Genomic DNA, 13,923 nt, shown 5'->3' with positions numbered 1-13,923 from the left:
GTTATTTTATATATAGATGAGAAACTATGCATTTGATCTATTTTACATTTATGCACTTCAATTTGTACAATTACTTACTTAAGTTTGTAGTAATTCGCTAAATGGTCCTAAATGGTCGAAATAAACAAAACCCGAGCTCTAGATTAATTCAGGAGCTTTTGTTACTTCATTACCAAATCTGTTTGGTGTAGGAAACCTCTACACAGGCGTATGTAATTTCACCACGTTCGGCAAACCGCAGAATATCAATATCAATGTGTCGGCTGTCGCTTTGATATCAATAACCTTGTGTCACTGTTGGAATATACGGAGCTAGTCTACTGTTGTCAAACAGGATTGAAGTGGACAAAGGGAAGATATATCGAGAATAATTTACAATGGACCACTGGAAGCAGTTCTCACAGATATACACTTCCCATAAGGCACTACAGTAGATAACTTGTGAAGTCCTCAAGTATTCCAAACCAAACCAAACCCCATGGTACTACAGCACTTGAAGGACCTTGGCCTACCAAGTGACCGCTGCTCAGCTCGAAGGCCTGCAGATTACGAGGTGTCGTGTGGTCAGCACGACGAGTCCTTTCGGCCGTTACTCTTGGCTTTCTAGACTGGGGCCGCTATCTCACCGTCAGATACCTCCTAATTTCTAATCACGTAGGCTGAGTGGACCTCGAACCAGCCATCAGGTCCAGGTAAAAATCCTTGATCTGGCCGGGAATTGAACCCGGGGCCTCCGGGTAAGAGGCAAGCGCGCTACCCCTACACCACGGGGCCGGCCCCTCAAGTATTCCACACCAGTATATTATACGTGAATGTATCGTACCGTAGTCCGTTTACCCTTCACGGTTGGCTTTTCCCTCGGACTCGGCGAGGGATCCCACCTCTACCGCCTCAAGGCCAGTGTCCTAAAGCTTGAGACTTTCGGTCGGGGATACAACTGGGGAGGTGGACCAGTACCTCGCTCAGGAGGCCTCACCTGCTATGCTGTACAGGGGCCTTGTGAGGGGATAGACAAGGAACAGGGAAGGAAGCGACCGTGGCTTTAAGTTAGGTACCATCCCGCCATTTGCCTGGAGGAGAAGTGGGAAACCACGGTAAAACCACTTCCAGGATGGATGAGGAGGGAATCGAACGCCCCTCTACTCAGTTGACCTCCTCGAGGCTGAGTGGACCCCGTTCCAGTCCTCGTACCACTTTTCAAATTTCGTGGCAGAGCCGGGAATCGAACCCGGACCTCCGGGGGTGGCAGCTAATCACACTAACCACTACACCACAGAGGCGGACTACGTGAATGTAGAGTTGTATAAATTTACACAGTGAGAGTTCTTGCTACCTTTACTGAATCCTACCTTACTAGAGAATTCGATCACAGTTGGTCAAAGTAGTCATTATATTTTATGATTATGTCCTTATAGAATAATGACATCAAACAACACATGCGTCTGTCACACCGAGATGCCTCACTATTTACCCAGTTCACCCCAGTAAACCACGAGAGACAATCTGCTTTGTCGTCTCGCTTATCAATTATCGGATATTGGAGTTGAGCCAGCCCAAAGGAACCGCGCGGACTGCAGGACGCCATTACTCTGAAGCATACGCACTTAATGATTTGCTCTGCCTCCAGTGTAACATTCTACATCCCCCCCATATCTTTTCTTCGTCTGCTTCAAGTCCATTTTATAATACTGTAATAAAAATGCCGAATATTTCAGAATTCAAAGGAGTATGGAAAATGTATCGCATGCTTTCGTTTATAGCATAGAGTCAAATCAGAACATCGATGCTTATGCATTCAATGAAGTAGAAGAAGATGAAATATACTATTAGGGAGCACTTCTGACATTATCGAAGTGTTTTCAGGGTTGTTCAACAGATACGGAAAACTACTTAATTGAGCTCGATAGCTGCAGTCGTTTAAGTGCGGCCAATATGCACTATTCGGGAGATAGTGGGTTCGAACCCCACTATCGGCAGCCCTGAAGATGGTTTTCCGTGGTTTCCCATTTTCACACCAGGCAAATGCTGGGGCTGTACCTTAATTAAGGCCACGGCCGCTTCCTTCCCACTCCTAGCCCTTCCCTTTCCCATCGTCGCCATAAGACCTATCTGTGTCTGTGCTACGTAAAGCAACTACCAAAAAGAAAGAAAACTACCTACTCGTCAAGTAGCCTACGTCCAGGTTCATAGATTACACTGCTCTGTGTCGACTTCTAACAATGAATAACTGTTCCTAAACGTATATCTACGTAGAATTAAAAAATGCAATCCATTCATTTTTACCACGTCACTTTTTCCAATAATATTATTTTATTATTTTCGGAATATCGCAGTAAGGCAATGTTTTGTTTCTGTACATAGAATAAATGAAGTATATCAGTGACTTACTTCTCTTCAATTACCGACAGTTTGTAACAAATTTGTAAGAAAAATTATGAATTACCATATCAATTTGGACTTTGATGTCATTCTTTCCAGGAAATGTAACGTCATGGCAAAAAAATGATAACATATTTCCTTTCAGCACCCCAACAATATTACAAAATGATATTCAAAACAAGAACATCCGCAAAAATAATATACAGAGCAACGTTATTTATAGTTGGGCTCTTCACCGGCCGAGTTGGCCGTAAGGTCAGGGGCGCGCAGCTGTGAGCTTGCATCAGTGATATAGTGGGTTCGAACCCCACTGTCGGCAGCCCTGAAGGTGGTATTCTGTGGTTTCCCATTTTCACACCAGCCAAATGCTTGGGCTGTACCTTAATTGAGACCACGGTCGCTTCCCTTCCACTCCTAAGCCTTTCCTATTCCATCGTCTCTATAAGACATATTTGTGCCGATGCGATGTAAAAGCAAATTCTATAATTGGACTTTCTTTGCTTTTTTGCTTGAATGTTTGCTTCTACGTTTCTTTCTTTCTTTCTTTCCTCCTTGTTCGCTTGCTTGCTTGCTCGCTCGCTTTCTTACAATCAAAGCTCTCTGCAAGGATGATATAGGCAGACAACAATACACATTTACTAAGCAGGTTGCCTGCTTCAGTGCTAGACGATGAGCAGCGTTTTCAGGTTTGTTAACTTAACATCGATATTTTGTCAACATTATCAAATATATTTTAAATCTGTTCATAGTATAATTATTCCTGTAATGCTCTAGTATGATAGATCAAGGAGCTCGAATAACTCAAAGGGCAAAAAAGAAAAAAAAGCCGAGCGAATTGGCCATGCGGTTAGGGTCACGTAGCTGTGACCTTGCATTCGGAGGATAGTGGGTCCAAACCACACAGTCCATGGTTTTCCATTTTCAGACTAGGCAAATGCTTGAGCCGTACCTCTAATTAAGTCCACGGACGCTTCCTTCCCACTCGTAGATCTATCCTATCGTCGTCATAAGACTTATCTGTGTCGGCGCGACGCAAAGAAAATTATAAAAAATAAAATAGGAAGAAGTCACTAGATATAACACACTCAACGTCTGTCTGTCTGTCTGTCTGTCTGTCTGTCTGTCTGTCTGTCTGTCTGTCTGTCTGTCTGTCTGTCTGTCTGTCTGTCTGTCTGTCTGTCTGTCTGTCTGTCTGTCTGTCTGTCTTCAGTGTCCGGTTATAACTCGAAAACCACTGGACGGATCTGTATGCGGTTTTACCTACAGGATTTCGAGAGGAAGGTTCTCTGTACAAAATATTGAACTGCGATGAAAGGAAACCGAGGAGTAACGATTTCTGCGAAACAACTCGAAGAAAATATCGACCCGCGATACAGTTCCTGGGCTTTTGTTGGGTCCACAGGTATGAACAAAGTTTGTGCATACGAATTAAAAGCATAAAATATTCTACGAAACAATCCTGAGGTTGATATATTTATCTTTAAAAGGTCACCCAAAATGACAGTTCGTATGCTTTTCACCAGTAGAATCCTGGTTCTAGGTACGGAAAATGCAGTCGTGAGGCTGGGGTGAGCAGTACCTAAACCGCTGGACTTCTTCTTATGCTGGTTTCGCTGTTGCCTAGAGAATCTCCTGACAAAGGTTGTTAGGTATCTAACACTGAATTTTAATGGAAGGAAGCCGGTTTATACGAAAGAACTTGAAGAAAATGGCAGTACATGAACAATATATCAGCGTAGAACGTTTAGAGTACAAATGCTCTACAAAAGAGTCCTTGGGACCCCATATCTAAAATATCGACCACCGACGACGATGGTTAGAGTCAATTTCTAACGATTTAAATATAAGCGATATAGAATTAAAAGTGGCCATAGAACTAGTTAAAAATAGACGATTGTGGCAGCGATTAGTAAATCAATAGAGACTTACAGACTGAACGCCGAAAGGTATAAGAGTCTATAATGAAGATTTTTGTATTAATGTAAAAAAAAAAACGCAAACAAAAAAATAGCTAGCTGTATTGAATATTATTCAGCATTGAAACTATTACCTCCCAGACGGTTTCATCTCTCTCACAGTCAACGTTTACGCAGGGTTTATTCAAATGTACTGTATTTCGTTGCAATCGCTAAAACTGGTCCACTTTTCTGTTCTATTCCAGTGATGTTTTTTGTAATTCAAGGGACGCGATCGCTTGGATTCGCAAAATCTGGTCGACGCAGGCGGAGCCGTGGATGAAGGCTAGTAGAAAATGAAACTTCCGTTTCTTCTTACTCTCGTCCCTTCACCCCAATTCGCTTGTCTTTTTGCCGATTTGGAATGAAATCAGACCTAATTATTCTTCGTTCTCCAATCTCATACCTCGCTATCGGATCGCTTTATCATCAAAACTCTTGAACATGTTTCTTTTAAACCATTTAAACAAAATTCGGAAGTAGAAGCTCTTCTAAATACCCAGACCCTCGCATTCTTCTCTTCTTGTAATCATAAAAATGAATTTCATCTGGGATTCCAGTGTTAAACACGGAATTTAATAAAATTTTAACGTGTTATCATAATAGACAGTAGAAGGGTGAGCAGACGCAGGACGAACATTTTACAGCGAAATTGCTCCAATTTCTTTGAAATCATTTAGGAAAAGGCTAGGAAAGCAACATATAGGGAATCCGCCAACTGGGCGACTGCCCTAAATGCAGATCAGTATTGATTGATTGATTGATTAATTGATTGATTGATTGATTGGTTGGTTGATTGATTGATTGATTGATTGATTGATTGATTGATTGATTGAGTGATTGATTGATTGATTGATTGATTGATTGATTGATTGATTGATTGATTGATTGATTGATTGATTGATTGATTGATTGATTGATTGATTGATTGATTGATTGATTGATTGATTGATTGATTGATTGATTGATTGATTGATTGATTGATTGATTGATTGATTGATTGATTGATTGATTGATTGATTGATTGATTGATTGATATTGGCTCCTATCACCTAAGCAGAGAAAATATTAGCTCTAAATTATGCATCTTAACGGAGAATTTATTATTCTCTCTAAATGTTTCAAGAGAGATTTCTCTTCCTATGAATTACATAAAAATTGATTCTATGAAAACAGTAACGTCTACATAGAAAGCGAAAATAGGTAATAGTTGATAGAATTTTCATACCATTTGAATTCATTGAGGTGAAATAACCATGCTCGGTCATAATTTATCAGAAGAAAAATTGAAGAGGGCCGACATTCTAAACAATGATGGTATCAGCAAAAGAAAGGAAAGTTCATGAAGTACGTGAATACTGCATGAAATACTTCCTAGGAATGCAGTTCTTATACTGTCAAGGGCTTGAAAGAAATGCTAGACTCTATAGTGGGCTCCATGCTCGCCTACCAACGCTTTTAAATTGAGAAACCCTGGACTTCCCCTTTAAGTCACCCGTTATGACAAACACATCGCTCACACCCACAGGGGGACTAATTATGTAAAATCGAATAATCGATTTTTCTAAGCTTTTCTGTAAAGTCGAAGATTTGATACGCAATTTAAACAGCCACTTTGGGGTGAAATACACGTCTTCATATCATCTGTTATTTGTACCTTATGTTACTATCATGGGGCTCCAACGGAGTGATATACTGTACATTCTGCCTACTTCTTAAAGATTTTTCTTTATTACGATAGGTTGCATTTAGCCCTGTAGTTTGAAGAGATTGCGTGTGAATCGCGACAGCCTGGGAAACCAGTTTACCACTCAATCTGGACATGACAACACGGAAGAGTAAGGGAACGAATTGAAACCGAGGAACAAAACAGTAGAGTTCACCAACGATCAATATTTGAAATCATTTCGACAATTAAGAATACTTATAATCTACACACAACAGTAACTCAATTCTTATTGTGATAAGGAGGTCAAATGGACTGTATCGCGATTGACCTGTCTAAAGCATTTGATAGGGTGGATCATGGGAGACTACTGGCAAAAATGAGTGCAATTGGACTAGACAAAAGAGTGACTGAATGGGTTGCTATATTTCTAGAAAATAGGTCTCAGAGAGTTAGAGTAGGTGAAGCTTTGTCTGACCCTGTAATAGTTGAGAGGGGAGTTCCTCAGGGCAGTGTTATCGGACCTTTATGTTTTCTTATATATATAAATGATATGAGTAAAGGAGTGGAATCGGAGGTAAGGCTTTTTGCGGATGATGTTATTCTCTATAGAGTGATAAATAAGTTACAAGATTGTGAGCAACTGCAACGTGACCTCGAAAATGTTGTGAGATGGACAGCAGGCAATGGTATGTTGATAAACGGGGCTAAAAGTCAGGTTGTGAGTTTCACAAATAGGAAAAGTCCTCTCAGTTTTAATTACTGCATTGATGGGGAGAAAGTTCCTTTTGGGGATCATTGTAAGTATCTAGGTGTTAATATAAGGAAAGATCTTCACTGGGGTAATCACATAAATGGGATTGTAAATAAAGGGTACAGATCTCTACACATGGTTATGAGGGGTGTTTAGGAGTTGTAGTAAGGATGTAAAGGAGAGTGCATATAAGTCTCTGGTAAGACCCCAACTAGAGTATGGTTCCAGTGTATGGGACCCTCACCAGGATTACCTGATTCAAGAACTGGAAAAAATCCAAAGAAAAGCAGCTCGATTTGTTCTGGGTGATTTCCGACAAAAGAGTAGCGTTACAAAAATGTTGCAATGTTTGGGTTGGGAAGAATTGAGAGAAAGAAGAAGATCTGATAGACTAAGTGGTATGTTCCGAGCTGTCAGCGGAGAGATGGCGTGGAATGACATTAGTAGACGAATAAGTTTGAATGGCGTTTATAAAAGTAGGAAAGATCACTATATGAAGATAAAGTTGGAATTCAAGAGGACAAACTGGGGCAAATATTCATTTATAGGAAGGGGAGTTAGGGATTGGAATAACTTACCAAGGGAGATGTTCAATAAATTTCCAATTTCTTTGAAATCATTTCGGAAAAGGCTAGGAAAGCAACAGATAGGGAATCTGCCACCTGGGCGACTGCCCTAAATGCAGATCAGTATTGATTGATTGATTGATAATGTTACTTGCTTCACGTCCCACTAACTCCTTTCACGGCTTTCGGAGACGCCGTGGTGCCGGAATTAAGTCCCACAGGAGATTTTATACGTGACAGTAAATCTACTGACGGAAGACTGACGTACTTGAGCATCTTCAAATACCACCGGACTGAGCCAGGATCGAACCTGCCAAGTTGGGGTCAGAAGGCCAGCACCTCAACCGTCTGAACCACTCAGCCCGACATCTTAATGTCCTGAAAATAACTGGAATATATGTTGACAAGTTATTTTACCTCAAATTTTAGAATTAATTTCCTGAACTTGACGATAAATGCTACCTTGACAGTCGATAGCTGTATTTATTTACAATTTGTTTTACGTCGCAACAACACAGAGAGGTTTTACAGCGACGATAGCAACGGAAATGGCTAGGAGTGGGAAGGAAGCATGCAGCCCCAGCATTTGCAGGGTGTGAAAATAGGAAACCACGGAAAACCATCTTCAGGGCTACCAACAGTGGAGTAAATGAAATGGCGTACGACCTTTGGAGCCGGGAGTGTCCGAGGACATGTTCGGCTTGCCAGGAGCAGGTCTTTTGATTTGACTCCCGAAGGCGACCTGCGCGTCGTGATGAGGATGAAATGATGATGAAGACAACATATATACCCAGCCCCCGTGCCAGCGGAACAAACCAATGATTGTTAAAATTCCCGACCCTGCAGGGAATCGAACCCGGGACCCCTGTGACCAAAGGCAAGCACGCTAAATATTTAGCCATGGAGCCGGGCGGCAGTGTGGTTAGAACCCATTATCTCCCGAATGCAAGCTGATAACTACGTAACCAATACCGCGCAGCTGCTTGCTCAGTAAAGCTGTAAACCTTCTCAACATAAAATTACTGTACATGTGCTTTCATGCCATTGTTGTGTGACTTACTTCTCTTTTGCTATTTGCTTTACGTCGCACCGACACGATAGGTCTTCTGGCGGCTATGGGATAAGAAAGGCCTAGGAAGTGGAAGGAAGCGGCCGTGGCCTTAATTAAGGTACAGCCCCAGCATTTGCCTGATGTGAAAATGGGAAACAACGGAAAACCATCTTCAGGGCTGCCAACAATGGGGCTCAAACTCACCATCTCCCGATTACTGGATACTGGCCGCACTTACTTCTCTTTTAATGTTACAGTTTCAGTTTCTTGCCAGGTATCAACACAATAAATTTTATGTTTTATTTATATCCAACGAGCAATTTTTCTCCTTTTTCCGCCACTTTTCCCACGTACTGGTGGGATTGTGGGCATGAACTATGAACTGGGGCCACGTTTCGGCCGGATGCCCTTCTGACACCAACCCTATATGGAGGAATATATTCGGGTATTACGTGTGTCTGTGGAAGCGTGGTATGTGGTGTAAGATGTGTTAACATAAGCAGACACCAGCCCTGAGCAGACGGGGTTAAAATCACCATTTAGGCCAGGAATTGAACCTCAGACCCTCTGGAAAAAACGTCTTCCTTATCTGCTCATTCAGCCAAGTAGCTGGACAGAATGAGTGATTTTACTTGGTGATTATTGTTTTAAACTGGGCAATCATCCTTCCTTCACACGAATGAGAAGAGTAAAAGAAAGACTTTCGATCCTTCGAAGAATGATGGTATCGCCAAAGAAAGGGCATGGACATGAAATACTGCACAGGACTAGCAAACCTAATACCATCGGAGTAGAAAGACAACAAGAGTTGGCCAAGGGAGATCGGACAGGGAAGTTTAAAATGAGGAAACGGGCATAGGTAAGTGGAAACAATGTCTCAGCTAGGGTCCCTGTGGGCACCAATGTTGAGAGGCCCTGGGTCCCCTTCAATCACCGCTTACGACACGCAGGGATACCGTGGATGATTACGACCGCTCCCACTGAAAGGGAAAGTAAATTGATTTAAAAGATATTTTGGCACCTACAGAGCCTCATACTGCCAAAACAGCAGCTGCCCAATTATATGGCTGTCAGACACTGGAATATCGCATGGGCAGCGTCTTGATATACTTAGCCTACTGCTTGGCTCTTTAGAATGGTTCGACAGGGACCAAAATCCCGAACACAAAGCCTCTAGGAAAGAGGCTGACACGCTACTGCTATATTTTGGAATTGATGAAATATCCCCCGTTGCCCCTCTATCCTATCAATTAATGGATTAATTCCGAGTTAACCAGCTGAAACATACTAATCTTGTGGTTTCTAGCTTTCTTCATCCTTTGTTCACATTTTGTTCAATTTATTCGAGTCGCAAACTGGACAGTTAGCAGTTCTTTCTTTCTTTCTTTCTTTCTTTCTTTCTTTCTTTCCTTTTTACCTTCAGGGTCAGCGAGGGATCCCACCTCTACCGCCTCAAGACCAGTGTACTGGAGCTTCAGACTTTGGGTCGAGGGATACAACTGGGAAGGAAAATCAGTACCTCGCCCAGGCGGCCTCACCTGCCATGCTGAACAGAGGCCTTGTGGGGAATGGGAAGGAAGAGGAAAGGAAGCGGCCGTGGCCTTAAGTTAGATACCGTCCCGTCATTTGCCTGGAGGAGAAGTGGGAAACCACGGAAAATCACTTCCTGGAAGCCTGAGGTGGGAATCTAACCCCGTCTACTCATTTCACCTCCCGAGGCTGAGTGGATCCCGTTCCAAATACCGTACCACTTTTCAAATTTTGTGGCAGAGCCGGGAATCGAACCCGGGCCTACGGGGGTGGAAGCTAATCACGCTAACCACTACACCACAGAGATATATAGCAGTTAAAAATTATATACCAGAGTTATAACAGACTTTCTATTACCCCAAGGCCAGGACCGCGGAATTTCACTTCAAAATTCTGACATGAACTTTTGCAACATTTTTTAAAATTTCTTTTAGTCTCATAATCGGTAACTCATGTACATAGTGACAGTAAAGACACATCTTCATGAGGCGCACTTCATTTCACTTGCAAATGACGCTTGTGTGCTTTATGGCTGACTACTGTCGACAGACTGGACGTCGCCCTACTGTCCACTCATAATGAGCTCTGGGCTACGAACTCTCCGCATCTCCACAAGAGATTTACTGCTGCTTACAGCACTTTATGACAAGAGAGAACAAGCCTTTCCTTTTCTCGTGTCGCATGACATAGATTCATTTCCTTAATACTTTTCTACCGATCGTAAATTTTAACTTAGGATCCATAACCGACGGTTCTCAAAATACATTTTGATCTTTATGTTGTTATTGTTATCGATTATTATTATTATTATTATTATTATTATTATTATTATTATTATTATTATTATTATTATTATTATTATTATTATTCATCTGTTTACCCTCCAGGGTCGGCTTTTCCCTCGGACACAGCGAGGGATCCCACCTCTACCGCCTCAAGGGCAGTGTCCTGGAGCTTCAGACTCTTGGGCGGGGGATACAACTGGGGAGTATGACCAGTACCTCGCCCAGGCGGCCTCACCTGCTATGCTGAACAGGGGCCTTGTGGAGGGATGGGAAGATTGGAAGGGATAGACAAGGAAGAGGGAAGGAAGCGGCCGTGGCCTTATGTTAGGTACCATCCCGGCATTTGCCTGGAGGAGAAGTGGGAAACCACGGAAAACCACTTCCCGGATGGCTGCGGTGGGAATCGAACCCACCTCTACTCAGTTGACCTCCCGAGGCTGAGTGGACCCCGTTCCAGCCCTCATACCACTTTTCAAATTTCGTGGCAGAGCCGGGAATCGAACCCGGGCCTCCGTGGGTGGCAGCTAATCACGCTAACCACTACACCACAGAGGCGGACATTATTATTATTATTATTATTATTATTATTATTATTATTATCATCAAAGATTTAGAAGTTGAACATATTCGAATATCTGACTCTTTCGATTCTTCTGGACATTTAACTTGCCATATAAACAAGGAGCGAGGAATGCATCATAACACTGCTCATAAATTACACACAGTTCAAATCAAAAGCGAACTCCTTCGATGTGGTAAACCATTTACGACGATCAAATGTGTAACCTCTTTTGAAGGATGCATATTGTATCACAAGCACAATGAATATCATTATTAGCCCGCCTGTTGGCCATGATTGTTAAGGCGTTGAAGTCTAAACGGTCTGACACCGAGGTTAGCCAGGTCGAGTCCGGTTAGTCGAAAAAAATTTTCTCCGTCAGAATGCTGGCCGGCAGGATAGGGCAGGTCGTGGTATACAATTTCTAATCACTATATTGCGTGATAAAATCCCGGATTAAATTCCAAACCTCTCCGCAGTGCTCATATGGAGTGAGTGCATATGATTGATGGTGATTCGTCCGTCGTGTGGGGACGTTAAGCCTTGAGCAAACCCCTTGGTGTTATTCGAAAGGAGTAGGCTACGTGCTGACACCGGGTTTCACCGTCTCCTTTCCTACTATTGTATGTCACGTCATTCATTTCATTTAATTTCATTTCATAAACTCCTCTAATGAGGTAGACGTCAGAAACGGCATCCGGTCATAAAAAACTGCTACGAGAGATTCATCTCACCTCATACCCGATTCTGTAGAGAAACGGGACAAGGGTTGGACAAATATTATTATTATTATTATTATTATTATTATTATTATTATTATTATTATTATTATTATTATTATTATTATTATTATTATTTAAGATTTTAAAAGTTGAACATTTACAATATTTTTATACTGTATCACCTGGTTACACAAATAACATGATCGTCCTGAACGGTTTATCACAATGCAGAAGTTTGGTTTCCATTGGTTGAAGATAAATATAGTGAACTCTTTAAGATAAGTGCAGAGACTCATTCTTAATTCGCTGCTCAGGATACAAGTTAAAAGTAGTGGTGAGGGAGATTGTTAGAGGAAGTACATACATACATACATACATACATACATACATACATACATACATACATACATACATGCATACATACATACATACATACATACATACATACATACATCATTATAGACCGTTATGGCCGAGCTCGATAGCGGCAGTCGCTTAAAGTGTGGCCAGTATCCAGTAATCGGGAGACTGTGGGTTCGAGCCCCACTGTGCGCAGCCCTGAAGATAGTTTTCCGTGGTATCCCATTTTCACACCAGGCAAATGCCGGGGCTGTACCTTAATTAAGGCCACGACCTCTTCCTTCCACTTCCTAGGCCTTTCCTATCCCATCGTCGCCAAAAGACCTATCTGTGTCGGTGCGACGTAAAACAAATAGCAAAAAAAAAGACCGTTATGCCTTTCAGTGTTCAGTCTGCAAGCCTCTGTGAATTTACTATACGTCGCCAAAATCCTCTATTTGCAACTAGTGCTGTGGCCTTGTTTAGTACTGTACCTCTCATCTTTAAATCGTCAGAAACTTGAGTCTAACCATCGCCGTCTTAGTCTCCCTCTACTTCTCTTACCCTCCATGAAAGAGTTAATTATTCTCCTAGGTAACCTATCCCACGGCATCCGCCTAATACGACCCCACCCCCGAAGCAGCTTTATGCGCACAGCTTCATCCATCGAGTTCATTCCTAACTTAGCATTTATGTACTCATTCCGAATATCTCCTGCCATTGTTCCCACCCGTTTGTACCAGCAATCATCCTCGCTACTTTCACATCTGTTACTTCTAACTTATTAATAAGATATCCTGAGTACACCCGGTTTTCGCTCCCGTAAAGCAAAGTTGGTCTGAAAACATACCGATGTAAAGACAGTTTCTTCCGGGAGCTGACTTCCTTCTTACAAAATACTGCTGATCGCAACTGCGAGCTCACTGCATTAGCTTTACTGTACCTTGATTCAATCTCGCTTATAATATTACCATCTTGGGAGAACATGCATCCTGAAAACGTGATTTTATCTACCTGTTCCAGCTTTGTATCACCAATCTGACATTCAGTTCTCTTGGATTCCCTACCTATTGATATCAATTCAGTCTCCGAAAGGCTAATTTCCATACCATATTCATTGCACCTATTTTCAAGTTCCAAGATATTACACTGCAGGCTTTCGGCACAATCTGCCATTAAGACCAAGTCGTCAGCATAGGCCAGACTTCTTACTAAATTTCCACCTACTGAATCCCTCGCTGCCATTTTATACCTTTCAGCAGATGATCCATGTAAACTACAAACAGCAAAGCTGAACGATTATAGCCTTCTTTAACCCTTGTAAGTACCCTGAACCAGTTCTCACTATTAATTCTCACTGAAGCCCAATTGTCAACATAAATGCCTTTGACTGATTTTAATAATCTACCTTTGATTCTATAGTTCCCCAGTATTGTGAAAAACTTTTTCCTCCGTCCCCTGTAATTTGCTTTCTCTAGATCTACGAAACATAAACACAACTGCCTATTCCTCTCCTAGCATTTTTCAATTACCTAGCGCATACTTAAAAATCCTGACAGCCCCTCTGTGGTCTGAAATCACACTGGTTTTCATCCAACTTCCTCTCAACGACTGATC

At 42.0% G+C, this 13,923-nt stretch overlaps 1 protein-coding gene across 1 annotated transcript in view; it reads right to left on the bottom strand.

Annotated features, from left to right (window-relative positions):
* Nucleotides 1-13,923, bottom strand: part of LOC136881090 (UPAR/Ly6 domain-containing protein crok-like) — a 224,101-nt gene that overhangs the window by 80,202 nt on the left and 129,976 nt on the right. The window lies entirely within an intron of this gene.

The sequence above is a fragment of the Anabrus simplex genome, chromosome 1, assembly GCF_040414725.1.
Source record: "Anabrus simplex isolate iqAnaSimp1 chromosome 1, ASM4041472v1, whole genome shotgun sequence".
Lineage (NCBI taxonomy): Eukaryota > Metazoa > Arthropoda > Insecta > Orthoptera > Tettigoniidae > Anabrus > Anabrus simplex.
The sequence above is the reverse complement of the archived record's forward strand: the minus strand, read 5'-3'. Positions and strand labels throughout refer to the sequence as shown.